Source organism: Calidris pugnax, unplaced genomic scaffold (assembly GCF_001431845.1).
Source record: "Calidris pugnax isolate Ruff unplaced genomic scaffold, ASM143184v1 scaffold8, whole genome shotgun sequence".
NCBI lineage: Eukaryota > Metazoa > Chordata > Aves > Charadriiformes > Scolopacidae > Calidris > Calidris pugnax.
In genome coordinates, this window is record NW_015090830.1 from 14,468,227 (window position 1) to 14,485,449 (window position 17,223).

General features: G+C 46.6%; 1 long non-coding RNA gene across 1 annotated transcript in view; it reads left to right on the forward strand.

Moving 5' to 3' along the window:
* Positions 1–402: 402 nt before the first annotated feature.
* Positions 403–17,223, forward strand: part of LOC106887357 — a 35,926-nt gene continuing 19,105 nt past the window's right edge. Inside the window, exons 1-2 of the long non-coding RNA XR_001411862.1 lie at positions 403–512; positions 6,858–6,965. This is a non-coding gene — a long non-coding RNA (uncharacterized LOC106887357). The remainder of the gene's footprint in view (positions 513–6,857; positions 6,966–17,223) is intronic.

Below are 17,223 nucleotides of genomic sequence, written 5' to 3' on the forward strand. Positions count from 1 at the left end.
AGGATTCTCCTCCTGTGGCCTCATTATCTACTTACATCTGTGTTTTTAAAAATCAAAAGAAAGGCTGAAGCAGGCAGAGCCACCCTAGACAGGAGCAGAAAGGGGAAGTGGAGAAGAAAGGAGAAAAAGTTTAATACCTTAACTAAGGCTGCCCTCATTTTCTGAGGAAACTGGGTTTAAAATATGATGGTTGAAAATTAGAATGATCATTAAAACAAAGCATCTTTCATTTCTGAGGTATCGTGTCTAAGTGTATAGCATTTAAATGTATAGACAGGCTGATCCTGCAAAGACAGTGACAAGACCTGTTTGTAAGTACCTGATCGTTCCTCTAGAGTTTAGGGACCAATTCTTCCCTAATGCCGCACTTTTGCATTTGGTTTTCAACAGGAAGATTTGGGGAGCAACTCTTCTGCAGATATGAGCCCTGGGGGCACAGCAGGGCCTGAGGCTGACGTGATGAGCAAGCTGTTGACATGACTAATAGGTTGATTCAGACAAGACCCTTTTCAGTAAGTGCCAACTGTCATCTGATCCCCATCCAAGCCCAAGGAGAACCTTCCAAAGAGTGTTTCCTACATCATCCGCCTTCACAGTGTCTCTTCTTGACCCTAAGCCTTCCTAGATCTTTGCTTCAGTTTGGGGCATCTTTACCCCGAGTAAAAATACAGCCTGCCTCATTCCCCCTGATGTTCTTGTGCACCTACTAACATGAAAGGATACCCGCTGAAAAATTCCCAATAATTTCCGGTGTGTGGGGAAGGAACTGCAATAGTGACTGAGCATTGTGGACTTACTGCTTGTAAACATTCAGCTTTGGGGAAAAAAGGAGTAATCAGCAAGGAATTTGGCTTCAAAGTCAACGGCATGATACTGTGTGGTCAGGCTGCATTCTCTAATGCTGGCTGAGTAGCCCCAGAGAGATTGTGCCTTGCTGATGCAAAGTGTCTAGAAAGCATCTCCAGGACAATTGCTCCATAGATACCTTCTCACATATAAAACAGGTCATCCACAACCTGCGAGCAAGGCCAGCTAGGGTTGGCAGAGCCACCACCAGCATCACCTCCGGGAAAGGGCTGTGGGTCACGCATGTGGGCCAGCCCCACTCTTTGTCCCTTCCCACCACTGCTGGGAAGCTGCAATGTTGGGACTGTGAATGGGGCTTGCAGAGAGGGAACAGCAGGCAGGTGTGAAGGAAGGGATTCGGATTTGGCTGAGAGTGAGGTGGAGAGAGAAAGAGAAGAAGCCTGAAACAAAGGAGATGAGAAATTAAAAAAGGAGGACAAGAATAGCATCCTTGTTCCTCACTCCAGCCATGTTCACTGGCTTTCCTCCCACTGGATATGTGCTCTGTTTTGTCACCTTGAGAACGTGGCCATCCTGTAAATAAACTATTTGTATTTTTAAACATAAACAGCATCTCCACCTATGACACGTCTGTAGGCATTTGCCATAGCAAAACCATGAGCAGCTCTTAATGCTATAATATCACAGCCCTCCTCAATAGACACGTGTATATGAGTCAGTCAAGGTAGGCTTTTTTGGCAGTTTGTATTACAAATGAATGCAGTACAAGCTCTGAGCACCAGCTTTGGCGTTGCTTTATGTCATAAATCACCTCCTGCCTTGCATCTGAATTACCCTGCTGCAGAGGCGAAGGCTGCTTCAGGCACGCCAGGGAACAGGCTGAGGTAAGGGCAGAGCAGAGCTAAGGAGAAAGGCATGCAAGTGGCCCTGGGCACAAGGACTAAGGTCCCCTGGGCTGGAGGGAGCACAGGTGGAAAATGTTGGCCTGACCAAATAAAAAACACACAAGGAGTCAGCCCAAGGGTGGAAATTGGCTCCTTGCTTCAAAACCCTGCTTGCCTTTGCCCTGCTGTTCCTCCTGCACCTCTGCTCAGAGCAGCCAAGTTGAATTCAAACCAGCCATCTTCTGCAAACTGGGTGCCTTGAGATATTCTGGATCCCAAAGGCCCTGGGAGTGACACCTGACAAGCAACCTTCAATTTTAGGCGACAGGCTTCTGTCCCGAGGGACGGCTTATCTTGCAGAAGCGATTCCTATAGCAAAGGTGTCTTGGGTTTCCCAGATGAAACCTGAAGTTCACCTTGAGAGACAACAACACAGTGTCCCACTACAACCACCCCGCTGTGCAAGTGCTTGTACTGCTGACGGTGGTTGCTGTGGCACTAAATCCTGATGTGGATCTGACACATCTGAGTCTCTCTCTATGGCTGGATTTGTCACCTTGAGAACGTGGCCATCCTGTAAATAAACTATTTGTATTTTTAAACATAAACAGCATCTCCACCTATGACACGTCTGTAGGCATTTGCCATAGCAAAACCATGAGCAGCTCTTAATGCTATAATATCACAGCCCTCCTCAATAGACACGTGTATATGAGTCAGTCAAGGTAGGCTTTTTTGGCAGTTTGTATTACAAATGAATGCAGTACAAGCTCTGAGCACCAGCTTTGGCGTTGCTTTATGTCATAAATCACCTCCTTTGCCGCCTTGCATCTGAATTACCCTGCTGCAGAGGCGAAGGCTGCTTCAGGCACGCCAGGGAACAGGCTGAGGTAAGGGCAGAGCAGAGCTAAGGAGAAAGGCATGCAAGTGGCCCTGGGCACAAGGACTAAGGTCCCCTGGGCTGGAGGGAGCACAGGTGGAAAATGTTGGCCTGACCAAATAAAAAACACACAAGGAGTCAGCCCAAGGGTGGAAATTGGCTCCTTGCTTCAAAACCCTGCTTGCCTTTGCCCTGCTGTTCCTCCTGCACCTCTGCTCAGAGCAGCCAAGTTGAATTCAAACCAGCCATCTTCTGCAAACTGGGTGCCTTGAGATATTCTGGATCCCAAAGGCCCTGGGAGTGACACCTGACAAGCAACCTTCAATTTTAGGCGACAGGCTTCTGTCCCGAGGGACGGCTTATCTTGCAGAAGCGATTCCTATAGCAAAGGTGTCTTGGGTTTCCCAGATGAAACCTGAAGTTCACCTTGAGAGACAACAACACAGTGTCCCACTACAACCACCCCGCTGTGCAAGTGCTTGTACTGCTGACGGTGGTTGCTGTGGCACTAAATCCTGATGTGGATCTGACACATCTGAGTCTCTCTCTATGGCTGGAAGGCGGTTTCTGGGTACTGACTGTCCAAAGGGTACAGATGAGCATTTTTACAGCCTCAAACTAAACACTGTGTCTTTCCAACTAGGAGAGTTGCCATCACTGAAATTCAGGGTCTACTGGCTGCTGACATTTACATGAGAATTTATGGCTGTAATAAATTATGCTTCAGTTTTTCCTTATTTGGAATAATTTTGGAGTATCTTTTCCCCACATTTTTTATGGCAATGTAATAGAGTGCATTTTAAAGGACGAGGAAGATGTTAATGTTACCTTTACTGCATGAACAGTTGGATACAAAGCTTTCCAAGAAAGGAGTTTTTGGACAATGCAATGTTATTTATTTACTTAAGCCATTTTATAATACTCTGGCAGTCTAGCCCAATAGTGAGGTCTCAGGGAACTTTGATTTTTTTATTTTTTTTTTAGCCTCTGTGCACAGGATGTGCTTATTTCACTGATAAGACAAAAACAAGGCTTTTCTGAAGGAGCAAATCTCTATTTTTTCTCAGTGACGTTATCTCTGCAGACAGAGTACAGGTATAAGGAAAACAGGAATACTGAAGTAGTTAGGACAGCTAAAGCTCATCTTTGAAGGAATCTGCAAACATTACCCATGTGTGAGCTAAATGCAAAATACTTTTGATAGGAGATACCATATATTGAGATTCCCATGTCCTCTCTGTGGAGAGAAACCATGTGAACTTCAGTAAGGATCTGATATGCTTGTAGTAACCACTTTAGCTACCTAGAAATATCTCAGAGAGAGGACAATAAAAGGCCTGAGGGAGTAAACAGCAAAAGGACTGACTGGGATAAACCGAAGACCGTTTTCATCCCCGTGCAGATTTCCCTTTTTTCACATCCCCTCCTGCCTTTCCATTTATGCATTTCTGCATTTGTCCTTTTCTGGATTGAGCTTTCAGGGACTGGTGGCTGTTCCCCTCTTGTAGTGTACCAACTGGGAAGGACCTTCCCGCTCACAGACCAGCCATCTTGGCTTCCTCTTTCATTCAAGAAGGCCTTCCCAGCATCATCATTTTATTCACCACTTTCAGCATCCTTGGCTTCCCTCTATCTTAGCTTGCCCTTTGCCTACTGCTTTCCTTTCTTTGGATTTCCCACTCTCTTCCCTCATCAGAGTGACTCCAACCACCTCTTTTTTTTCCCTTTTTGTCTCCTTTTTATGCTGCTGAATTCATACATGTTTCCCAGCCCTGACCCTATATGTGTTTCTCACCCTACAGGTCAAAAGCCTTTCTTTGTAGGGTCACTTTTTGTAGACTCACCCTCCTCATCTAGTTGTCTCTCTGGGCTTTCCTGCTTTCCAGACACATTACTGGTGACACATTCCCTGGGTGTTACCTCCCAGAAGCAAGCAGATATCATGCTTTCCAGGTCCCCAGGTGATTTTGGGTCTGCAGGCTCTAGAACCACAAGAGAAAGAGGGGAAAGCCCTGTCAGCTGTGATGGGTTTGGTCACACTGGCATGCCTGTATCCATCTGCCCGTGTCAGCATGACCCCTCCACGGCCAGTGTGCTTGCTGCCCTCCACACGCCTCTGCATCTTCTCCACGGGTGCCCCTGCCCTGTGCTCTCCATCCTTTCAGACTGGGACCACCCCTTTCAAACTGGATGCCTGGCTTCAAACCCCCGTGTTTCCCCGTGACTCATTTTGCTGAGCTGGTTTGACTTGGATCTCAGCTGGAAATTCCCCCTTCGGGAGCTCTGTAGCCAGACAATGCGCGCAGCGACGCAGTTCGGCCTTTTCAAAACAAAACAGGGTTTAGAAATCAACAGGAACACGTTGCTCCGATAAGTGGGTTAAAATAACAAAAGCAGGCCCGCATGCGTGAATGTGACTTCAGCCTCATTCTTCCCTCGCAAATTTTGGGCAAGTTCCACAGAGTCTTGGCACCTCGGTGCTTGGGCTGGGAGAGGCAGGACACGGCTCCGTCTGGCTGTCGGAAATGGTGTTAGACAGGACAGCTCGGGGTCCGGATAGGGCTGGTGACAACCCAGCTCACTGGCCAAACAGGCCAGCGCTGGGAGGACCAGCTGCTTCCCGGTCCCCTGGGCGTCACTCCCATCGGGGCATCTTACAACCAACCTTATTTCATTTCCGGCACGTTTCCTCCTACCCGCCTCCTTTGTTTTGCTCCGTAGAGAGAATAACAGCAAGGAAAGGCACAGAGACACATCTCATACCAATAATTTTTTGCATTTTCTATGGGATCTTCCTATTTGCTGGCTTGCTTTCTCATTCTCATCTCTTCTTACTGGGTTCTCCAGATCACTGTTATTGTTGATTATTAACAGGTGTATTTAGTAACAAAATACTGATATCTGCAAGTATATAGTGTTCCCAGTGCATTGGACAAGGTGATGTTATAAATAAAATTGTTATTGACGGCAACAGCTTGTTATATTTATAATACAGTATCTGATCAGACTGTAAACTTCTCGTAACTTTTGTAGTAGGTTTTTCTTTCAGTTATGCTAACTCTACCCAAGTAACCAATCAAAGCTAATAGTTTTTGCTTGTTTGCTTAATTTTCACCTGTGTAACTAAGATGAGAAGTTTACTCATGGGCTTGAAATGCATTGCATACACCCTGGGAGCTAATTTTCCAAGCATTTCCAACCTGATTTCTGTACCAAAAAGAAAAACAAAAATCTGAACTCCAGCATCCACCATCCTTCCATTAAAGGCCTTTAATAAGATCTTGATTAAGTGTTTGCTAAAGAAAGAAAGGCTGTCACGTGATGAGAAACATGAATGAAAAGCTATCTAAGAGATTGGAGGCAATAAAGAAGAAAAAATGGCAAATTTTGTCCCTGAAAAAAAGGTTGGCAGAGAAGTGACAAGGTCTGGTATTGTTTAACATAGATATTGGCAGCCCGGGAAGGGGAATGGGAGTAAAGAAATGAAATGTCTAAATACCAACAAAGTTATTTATGTTCGTCAAAGCCTGGTACTTCAATGGGGGAGACATGTCAGTGGGACTTAAGCCAAGCAAAGCAGGTGAAGGACCAGTACAATGGCAAACAGAGCTAAATTGGTGGCACATGCGAAACAGGACGTACTAGAAGGGAAGGCAAAATATTCATGTGACTGGGAGCACTTAAAATGAGCTCTGGAAAAAGACTCGGGGCTTATTGAAGGCAGCTTAATAGAAACTTCTGCTCCCCGTGCAGCTGTGAGCTGCATGTGGAGAGTGATGGAGACTATACAGCATTATGCTAGAAGCCAGCTGCACAATCTTGTCAGGATTCAACTCGCCTAACTACAGAGCAAACATCTTCACCTGAGCCCATGGCCTAAACTCTTTTGCAGCCAATGGAAAGAAATGTGCATGCTGAGGTTAAAGACTCATGTTCTCCTAAAGCAGAGCTCTCCAAGAGGTCACATCACTCTTCCTCTGATGCCTATTTTGACTGCTTTTTCTGTAAAAGGAGTTTTGACAATGAGCTTTAATGTCCATGCTGTAGAAAACTGCAGTCTATCGCCTCACTTCTTGCGAGGTGGGACTTAATGCTAGAGGCCAGAACACCTGAATGGATGCCCTGGCAAAATCAGGTGCAATGACTGATCTTCCTGAAACAGCGAATGACATTCAGGGTGTAGGTCACACCCACCAGAGGCACTTTACCATGACCAATCAGGGGATGCTAGACCCCTTAATGCTTTTTATAAATCCACCAATTTTCTGTTCCCCTTTCACACACAGAATCCTGGACCACATGGGCTTTGAGTTTGGACTAATGAAGAGCTTGCTACAGTTCCTTGATGACATGGGTCCACCGGAAAGAGTATGAAAGAACATTCACTTTATGAGGTGGGTACCGTATGGGTTTTTTGCTAGGCTTCTGCCCACTGCCTGTGTCTGTAAGGGTGTGAAAGAGCTGTGTTAGGTCCTCTTTCTGGTGAAAGGAACCAGCCTTGTGAACAGCAGCTGTACAGGCAAGAGAGGAATTTATTACCATGTTCACAGAGCAGACTGTGCAGAACATATGCTACAAGTGGGGGCTTTCCCAGCTCTGGGGGGTCCTCTGTCTGCTCTCTCTGTGCTCAAGTCCATCCTGATATGCTGAGCTTGGGACTTTTGTTAGCTGCATGTTTCTTTTTCTGTTTTTATTTTACTCTGCACTCAAAGGACTAAATAGTGAGAAAGAACTCTGGCTGTTTCAAACGGCGTACAGGAAATGAACCAGCTGAATAGTGTGTTTGCCAGCACACGGATCTTTTTGGCATATCTAATGCCTGTCTGGACTATGGGTTTGCCTAATTTTCAGCCATTACTATCCAACTATCAAAGGATTTCCATACAGGAGAACTGTGATTTGCTATAGTGCTTGCTCCTGGCTAGTAAATTTGTCCTGAGATGCCCCTGGATGGGATGGTCTGTTTCATATGAGCGTCTGTTTTCTGTTTTTCACCCTTGGAGTGTAGTTCCTGTGTGGGGACTCTGGAGGTACTTAGATCCAGAACCAACTATGGGCAGGTGGAAACTGTTCAGATGTCTTATGCCCTTCTGTACTGCTCTTAGAGCCATTTCTGGGGAAGCAGCCAGCCCCCAAGTGATAGGCAGTGGTGGCTGAAAAGGAAGACAGGGCATTCTTGGGATGGACAAACGTCAGCTACTTTCTGCAGATGCTTTCTGCAGAAACCATCACGTTTCCCTCTGAGCATGAAGGATGGGGCCAAGAAGGAGCTAATCGTAAAAAAATTGTCCACCTCTGCAGTGCTAAATACTAAGTTTGTCCTTCTTTTGCTCTTCCCTGTGCCGCCTGTGGGTCTGATCTTCTGAGTTACTATGAATCTGCCCTCATCTATTCTTTCCAACTTCTCTTTTGACCTCTTCCTTCAGAAACCGAGGTGGAGAGTTCCTGGTATTTCCTTTAGGGAGTGGGAACTTTAGGGAGAAGAGAATTATCAGGCTACAGTAAAAGAAGAAGTTTCAGGAATCCTAGTACTTCTCTTTGGATTTGGGAAGCAAGCATGTGTGGATGTCCTTTACTGAGGCATATCTTTAAACCCTGTTCCTATAGTAGGGCTGCAGGGCAAGCAATTCATCTGTAACAATAAGGAGGAAATCAGTGGGAAAATGTAGAGGAAATGTCAAGGGCTTGCAGAGATCTGCATATCTAGTGTTATAATATTAGAACAGAAACAGCAATATATGAATCATTCACAGCCATTCCTTGCCCTCATGGTTTTGGTAACAAAGGCCATTGTCTGAAGTAGTATGGGAGCAAGGCAATGTCCCAGTATTGAAAGAAAACTCACTTGGCAGAGGAAGAGATCTTCTGGGGTAATCAACAGGCATGGAAAGGTGAGAGGGGACAGGAAAAGAAGCTTGAAAGTAAGGTCTAAGGCTAAAACATGCTAGGGGAATATCACTCTGCACCCTGTTGGCCAGATTAGACTCTTGTTGCTGTCATCACCTTCCTGGATATTCACCACTGTTACCTTCACAAACACTGGAATTGGGCATCAGCTGCTCCAGCAGAGCTCCATCTTCGTCCTCACTATGGTCTTGCTGAGGGCAAGCATAGAGATGTGGTCTTTTCTTCTCTTGGGTGAAAGATCAGGCCTCACTGGCCAGAGGCAGCAGTGACACACAGGGTGCCACAGAGGGGTGTCTGCGGGGCTGGGCATTTGTCATCTTTGGGGGAGCTGCAGTTGTGAGTATTCAGGGATAAAGCAGTCTGCTCTTGGTTGCGTCTCATGGAAGAAGTGATGCTTTTAGAAAGAAAAGATAACTGAAAAACTACCATCTCTGCATGTCTCTCCGCGCTGCCTACTGCAGGGAACTTGAGTGAGGCTGGGCTGCTTCACACATGTCTGTGTCTCAGATAGGTTTCCCTAAACAGCTCCTATGGCTTTCTTGACAGAGCCTCTGAGCCTGCTGAGCAACTTGGCTGAGTTCTGAGCCTTGGTTGTGCTTGTTCAGACTACTTTGGACACTTCCAATGGAGAGTTAAGCCAGATTCTTCCTACCCCCTGCTCCTCTGCTGTCCTGGAACAGCCCTCTGTTTGTTTACTGGAGGTCACTTAACTTGAGCTGTTGCTTTTTTCCTGTCTTATTCTCCTTGTTGCCTTGTACTAAGTGAAACCAATATATGAATGCATACAAGCGTCCCGGTTCCCAGATCAGCATGGCAGTATTTGTAAATCATTGCAGTGTGGCTCTGTTTCTGCCCCAGAAGGGAGAGAGGGGTGCGCTGTGGTGGGGGGAACTTGTCATGTGTGAAAGCAGGATTTAGTGCGTGATATGTGGTGTGGAACTTGATTGCTATCTGTAAGGGACCTAGTTCTGCCTGTCATAGTTACATAGTGAAGCACTGCATGATTGTTGCAGATGTTACCCGCCGTCTTGCGCCTCTTTTATCAATCATTACCCCAACTTGACAACATTCATAATTGCATCCCAGTATCTGCAACCTCTATTACAGCTCTGTCTGTTAAGTCACCTGGTATCGAAGTATCCTTCCTCCAGTGCTTTTCTGGTGCCCCTTATCCTCTCTAATGCCTCTCTCCATTAATGGCCAAGCAACCATCCAGCCTTACCAGCACTAAGAGACCATGTGCCAAAGGAGATGTGGCAGAGGCTGGAAACATTTCTGTGTTTCAGCAATTTTAACGATGACAGCATTTTATTCCTCTCTTAAAAGAGTGAATCATGCTGCTGATGCAGCCATTACATCTTCCCCATCCCCTTTGTTCATGTTCTCTCCACCACAAAGGATGAGAGGCACTGTCCTGTAACCAAATACCTGTGTCTAAGCCACCAATAAATACTCTGCAAGCCACCAGTGGTCAACAAATCTCTGGCAGGGAAACCTCCAGGTTTTAAAAAAAATTGAATGCAAACAGGCCCAAGACCTGATTTTAAAGCCTTGATTCCACAAGTAAAATTGTCCAGGAGTTTCCAGTATGATCATGCTTTAGATCCAGTTTCTAACATTCAGCTTTGTCACAGGGAATAACTTCAGCCCTTTAACATAGGGATTGCCTGGTCACAGACACTGTCCTGTTTAGTTTCAATCAGCTTTGGGGAGCTGATACCACTTTAAAGTTGGTCGTATTGGTGTAGCTTGCAGCTGTATATGTTTAAACGAGGGATTACAGTGATGGAGTGTCCATAAACACCAGTTATGCAGTTTGAACTAAATCACACCTTTCATCATATCAGAAAACTGCTGTGCATGAGACTCAGTCTCAGAGAGTAATTTTAAACCAGTTTGAACTGATACAAAAATAAAACCAAGAGGTTTTTCATCAAGTAAATTGTGTTTGGTATATGTTAATCAGGACAGGTATAAACCAATCCAAAGAGGATCTCTGAAAACGAGATAAAATTGTATACATAAAGGATTTCAGTAGCTCAGCTAAATCAGTTATAAAACTTCTAATTTAAACTAATGCTACCTATATTTGGACAGTGAGAATTAATGGGCTGCGACTCTACTGAAAGGAAAATGTTACCAGTGGGGATCTAGTCCAAGAAATCTGTCCTTTATCGGTTCCTCAAAAGCAGCTCAGTTGCTTTGAATTACCCAAAACCATCAAGTTACCTGTGAGCCCAATGGTTCTTTGCACAGCAACACCACAAATTCATTTTGCAATGATTAAAATAACCCATGTAATGCAGTTAACATTTCTCCATAATCTCCTAAATAAATCTAAATCCACTGTTAAAATACTTCTAATTCCAGCTGCAGCTTGGTAGTGGTGTCCCAACAAATTTTAAAACCTCCTCCTCCTCCCGGCATATTTCTTTTTAGAAATGACCAATGGAGAAGCCAATAGATTTCTATAAATCACTGTTGGATGAAAACAAGCATAAAAAGGAGGCTTGAAGTTGTTTAATATTACAGATGTTTTGGAACTCTATTCAGTAGTTGGCAAGTCACACGGAGCTGCTCTGAATTCTTTATAATCTAGACACAAAGATCATTGAACTCTAAGAGAACCTCTGGGCTTTTATTCAAAAATATGTTGGCTTCTATTTACCTCTTTCTTCATTTGTATCTATCAAATGGCTCAATATATAAATAAAGCCTGGGTGTTCTTATTAGCTAAGGCAGTATTTCATGCAGATTAATGCCAGCAGGTTTTGTAAAATACATCTCTATTCAAAGCTGGAGTATGTTTTGAATTAATTTTCATCCTGTATATGAATCAGGTATATTCTACTCCAGCTCTCGTACAGGGTGCAGCTGCAGCATATAGGAGGAACCTGCAGTGTTTAATTCTAGCCCCATCATCCTTCTTCAGCAAAGCATTTTTAACCTTAAGCATCTGCATAATCCCGTTGACTTTAATGGGAGTACTCACGTGCTCAGGTATATTAAAATTGTAATTGAAAGCAGCACCTTGCTTTCTCAGGACCTGAGTGACATACCTAGCATTTTATTGAACAGGCTTATTTAAATATTACCTCATGCATATGTTACGAGCAAACCTTTCTAGTTCAATAAAATCAGGCTTATTGTTATAGAGTTAAGGAAAAAAAAATATCTTTAGTTTTCTTTGCTTCTAAAGCAGACTTTTACACTAAACTGAAAATATTGTGCTGGCTAAAAGTACCTTGCCAGCTGAGCCAAAACACAGTAAAATATTCGTCTGATGTTGGTCTTAATAGAATAATGGGCAAGAGGATTTAATGGGATTAATAAACTGACTGTTTTAAAGAATGCTTTGGTTGACTACCAGCTAGAAATTCAACATCCCACAGAAGATATCTCTGCATTTAGCTAATTTTGCCAATGCTAAATTGATTGTTCAAATGATCCCAGCTTTGGAGTGCTTGAGTGCTTTTTTTCTGTGTAACATAAACACCCTCACAAGCAAAATCCCTCCACTGAGGCAGTAAGACTGATGAAACCAGAGAATGGAGAAAAAAAAAAAATATATATAAGGTTATAGTGGATCACACGCAAACTGTTTGAGCCACTCCAGCGTGATTTCTTCCCATCCCGCGGAAACTCTGCCTGGTGTGCTCTAATAATGGAAATGTTTGGATTAGTCCACATTCAATCCATTCGCCTCGGCGTCTCACCAAATGTGAGGTACGCCATCAGTCTAGATGACTAACTATTTGTAATTTAGCTGTAGCTTTCTTGTAGCTGTGGCGATCTGAGGTCATTAGCGAAGCGAGGTTTGCGGGAGACACATTACTAATGCATTAGACCAACCCAGCCGGTCGGGGAAAAAAATAATGCTGCTTTTTGGATACACAAGCTCTTCACTGGGATAAACTAGAAGTGTACTTAAAAGCTAACTGCTCTCATCCTCCTTTGTGCTCACCTGTAAGGACATTGTGGTTGCACTGGCTGAAGCCCTAGGCTGAGAGTCAGCGACGACCCTGTTTTCAGACTCGGTGGAGGTGGGTGGTTGTTGTTGGGTGCTACTTGGACTCAAGCACAAGTTAAAGAGAAACAAAGGTCTTGCTTAGGCATCTTGCAAGCCACACATAGAGCACGAAGCAGTCAGCAACGTGTCAGCAGGCAAGGAATGAAAAGGTAAACCATAAAGAGAATAGGCTATTGTCATAGGAAAGAGCACTGAGAAAGGTCTGTGCCTCTGAAGCTTCCCGTGCTTTATACCAGTTGAAGCTCATTTTAGCGTAACAACTACAGTTTTCCTTACAGAGTGACTACAAATACACACTCAAATTTGTGTGTGCCTTCCCAGGCTCTGTCATAATGCTCAAACTAAATATACATGTCTAGACTTCTGGTTTTAACGGTAGAGATTTAATATTTCTCTGATGCTGAAAGCCTCCAGGAGTCTCAGAGATGAGTACTGCATCGCTACTGTTACAATTAGAAGGCTCAATGTGCTAGATCTCTAACAAAGAATTTCTTTTTCTGAAATATGAAGTATTCTGGCATGATCAATGACTGTTAACAAATGTCCAAAGACACAACAAAATTTTAACTATATGGCTAAAACATAAATACCTTGTCCCCTCAGTGGCATAGCTCTTGGTCTTGACTGTCACTGGCTCTGTGGCTGCTGGAGTTCTTTAGACTAAACAAGAGCTGAATTCCTAGGGTAGAAGATACTGTCATAAAATTAAATATCAAAACAAAATCAGATCGAATTAACTTAAAAATCTGGCCACTTTTTTCCTCCCCATCATTTGCTCATCACCCCTAAATTCAGAAGAAAGAGGCTGGGTTCATTTTACTGAAAGCATCCAGAAACATGCCGGTGTCTATATAGTACCGCTTCTGAAATGTAATGTCCTTTGTTTGGGAAGTTTTAACGGGGAAAAAGGAACTTTAATCTGTTAAACGAGAATAGCCTTAAATCATTACGGGGGGAACACAGAAGCCCAAACCTGAAGGATACCCTAGCAGATCCTTCACCTTTCCGGGGAGAACGGCCGGTGTGAGCACTACTGGGGTTTTCTGGGATATAATGGCATTCAGAAGGTGGGAAAAAAATCCAAAAATGCCAAAATCCAGCGGGGCCGCTGGAGGGCACTGGAGGCCCGCGCCCGGGAGGCGGCCGGCAGTTTTTTTCTCTTTGAGGTCCTGTCATTCCTGTATAAACAAGTTACGTTCAAGTGTTTAGGATATAAATTACGACCATGCAGGCTTGCCTCGGAAAGAATGTAAACACAGCACTGTGGTCGGAGCAAACTCTGAAACTGACTTTATAATTTATCACAGGCCCTGAGAAGCTCGGGGAAGAAAAGGGCATGTTTGAGCATAAATGTGTGTTTGAAAAGACGAAGAGTTTTATCTAGATATATATAATGACGGTGATATAATTTTGTATGTATGTGTGTATATACATATGTACACACAAATATATATATACACACCATTTTGCTGAAACTCTCGGTATTTGTGCTGGGGAGCGCCCGGGCGGGATGGTGGGGCTGCGTCGGCTTGCGGGGCTCGCTGGGGTACGGGGGGGCTTCCCTTCCCTCCCCTCCGTGGGACGAGCGGAGCTGCCCTCGCCGACGGGACCGCGCAGGGCTGCCCCTGGGACGTGGCCGTGGCCTTGGCCACGTCCCGGGCCGAGACGGGCCGCGCCGTGCCGGGTGGGTTCCGCGGGCATCCCGCGGGGGGCGTAGGGTCGGGGGAGCCGGGGGCGTCTGCGGGATGCGCGGGAGAGCAGCTCCCGACCTCCGGCCGCTCACCCCCCGAAGGGCACGGCGGCATCTTGGGGACAGGGTTTGTTTTGCTTGGGGTACTTTGGGAGTCCTTTTTTAATTTTCTTTTGTTTCTTTTTTATTTTCTTTTTTTTTTTCTTTTTTTCTCCTCTCCCGTCCCGTTCCCCCGCCACGCCGTTCTCCGTGCCTCCCCCCGCCTCCTTATCAAACCGCGGTTTGATCGCGCATCCCTCTCGCCGCCCACCCGTGACATGCCCACCCGGCTGCGACCCGCCGTTGCACTGGGGCTGCTGCCCCCCGCGCCTTGCAAATCTCCGACGGGGCTGCGTGGGTAGAGGGGACGGGGACATGGGGACACCTGGACACAGCCCTAAAGAGCGGGGAGGGCGTTTTGGGGCCCGGCGGGGGTTTCAAAGAGAGGAGCAGGCAGCCTGGATCCCGCTGCTTTTGTGTCCCCTGCCCTGGTCACTTCCAAGCCTATCCCGCAGGGAAGGGAAGCAGGATGGGAAGTGGGTGCGGGCGGGTGGCGTAGCCCAGGGACCACAACACTGGTCCCCTCGGGTCAACCGCTACGCTCCCTCCCTCCCCCTCCAGCGGCTGGAGGATTTGGGGTTGCAGCTCGAACAGTCTCGGATGCTGGGGTGGAAGCGTTTTCCCAGAATAAGGTGAGGGAAAATAAGTGCCTGTCCAGTGCAGAGTCGTTTATATACATTTTATTGGAAAAAAAAATAATCTGTACATCAAAATATTTTGGCAAACTGTAAAAAGTATACATAAGTGCAAATATATTCTCCTTTTAAAGCAATAGTGTGTGAGTATACACGAGATTTATTTAAAATATTATTTTAAAAAATACTGTGGTAGAAAACAACTTTTGTAAAAATAAAAAACAAACCACTGTATTGCTGCAATACTGGAAAAAAACTGAACTTTTCTTAAAGTCTATACACGAAAGGGCTAAACAATACTGTTTTAATAATATCGATCGGTCGGTGCTGAAGTCCATACGAAGTGTCCTTGGTCGGGCTTGGGGAGAGAAAAAAAATAAAGTAGTAAATTTCCCGCTAATGCAGCAACGGAAGGGGTAGTCCTCGCAGGTGCTGAGCTGGGAGATTTATTTTCCTATTCAAAGACACTTTCTCGTATACAAAAATATCGAATCGTTCCCTTTCCCAAAACTCGATTCTTTAGGAGATCACAGAAAGGCAGTTTATGATTAAGGTGGTCAGACCTGGCATGAGGACACCGAAGTCCCACCTAACCCAACACATCACACCAGGCATTTTTCTTTTACGAAGAGCTTTGGAGCGCGTGTCGGCTGTACGTGTCCTTCAAAGGATGGAGGGGGGGCCGAAAACACTGCTTCCTTAGGTAATTTTGCTAAGTGACTCGTGTACTATCAATGCTATCAGAGTGCACATTATATTTTAATCTGCGTGGGTCCGTCTATACCTGGGCTCTGTTGGTGCCACCTGATTGTCTCTGTTTGGGGCGCCCCTCTCACATCACGCAAGGCTTGATGTCCTGACAGACGCTCTGATGGTGGTGGTGGTGGTAGTACGATCCGCTGGCCGAGGGGTGAAACGACGAAATGCCGTTAAAATTGAGGACAAAATCTTTCCTGTCGCACACCGGGGAGGGGTGATGCTGGTAGCGAGGCAATCCCACTGCAAGAGAAGGAGAGGAGAAGAAGAGCTGCTGAGAAGTCGGGTCGCTCTGCTCGGGGGGAGCAGCCCTTTCTCCCGCACCCGCGGTGGAGGGGGGGATGCCTACAGCCGGGCGGCCACGCCGCTCCGTTTTACCCGCTCTCCCCTCCCAATCCTGCAAGATTTGGGAGCTCCCCTGGGGCTTTCCTGGCAGCAAACCGGGCGCTCTCCCGGGGCAAAGCCTGCCCCGCTCGCAGGGCAGGAAGGGCGGCGGGTCCCATCGCCCCCAGAGAGGAGCGGACGTGGATCCCCCGGAGACCCGCATCGCCCGCGGGTGGGCTCGGGGCTGCACCCGTCCTCCCAGGGACCCCCGAGCCCACTCTGGGGGGAGGTTGTGAACTACACAACCGTGGGGCACACGGGGTGAGGAGGGGGAGGCGGGCGGGGGAGCATGCCCACGGACACATGCGTGGCCGCATCTCAGAGCATCCCTCCCGTGGGGGCACACAGGCACAACTGAATATCTCCCACCACCCCCCCCGCTCCTCCGCCCCCCTCCTGCGTCTCTACCAGCGCCTGGGGTCGGGTCAGCCTCTGCCCGTGGGGTGGATGTGGAGGGTGGGGGGGTGAGGGGGTGCGCCAGAAGAGGATGCGACTTGTGTGTTTTTTTCTGGATGCGCCGCAACAATTGGAATCTGATTCCCCTCTTTTCCCTCTCCTCACCCCGTCCCTGGGAGGTTTTTGCTTTTGGAATCTGATTCCCATCTTTTCCCCCTCCTCACCCCGTCCCCGGGAGGTTTTTGCTTTTGACTTGAACGGCTGCAGGTTGAATTCCAAACACGATCCGTTTGCGTGTTGGTAGTGTATTTATTTACGTGTGTGTGTGTGTGTAGGGGCGCGCACGCCTATACGCGTGTGGGGCTTTCATAAGGATAAGATCCAGTCCGAGGACACCCTACGGCTCCTCATCAAGGAGGCGAAGTACATCCCCGGCACCGACACGCGAATGACCTTGCAAATTCCCATTTTAATTTCCCACAGCCTAAGGGAACCTTTCGGGGGACAAAGTCCAAGGGCTGCGTGGGAGATCCACACACGCCCCCCCCTCCCCGTCCCCCTCCAGCCAGCGCCGTGGGGCATTGCTGGGATCTTTTAGCCTGGCAGCGTTCCTACTGGGATCCGGCGGGGAGGGGAGCAAGGCCCGCAGGGTAAGGCCAAAGAGGGATTTGATTTGGCGTGGGGATGTCAAACTCGGCTAGCGGGATTCCGTCAAATCTGACCGAGGGTCAAGGAAAAGGAAAGAAAAAAAAAAA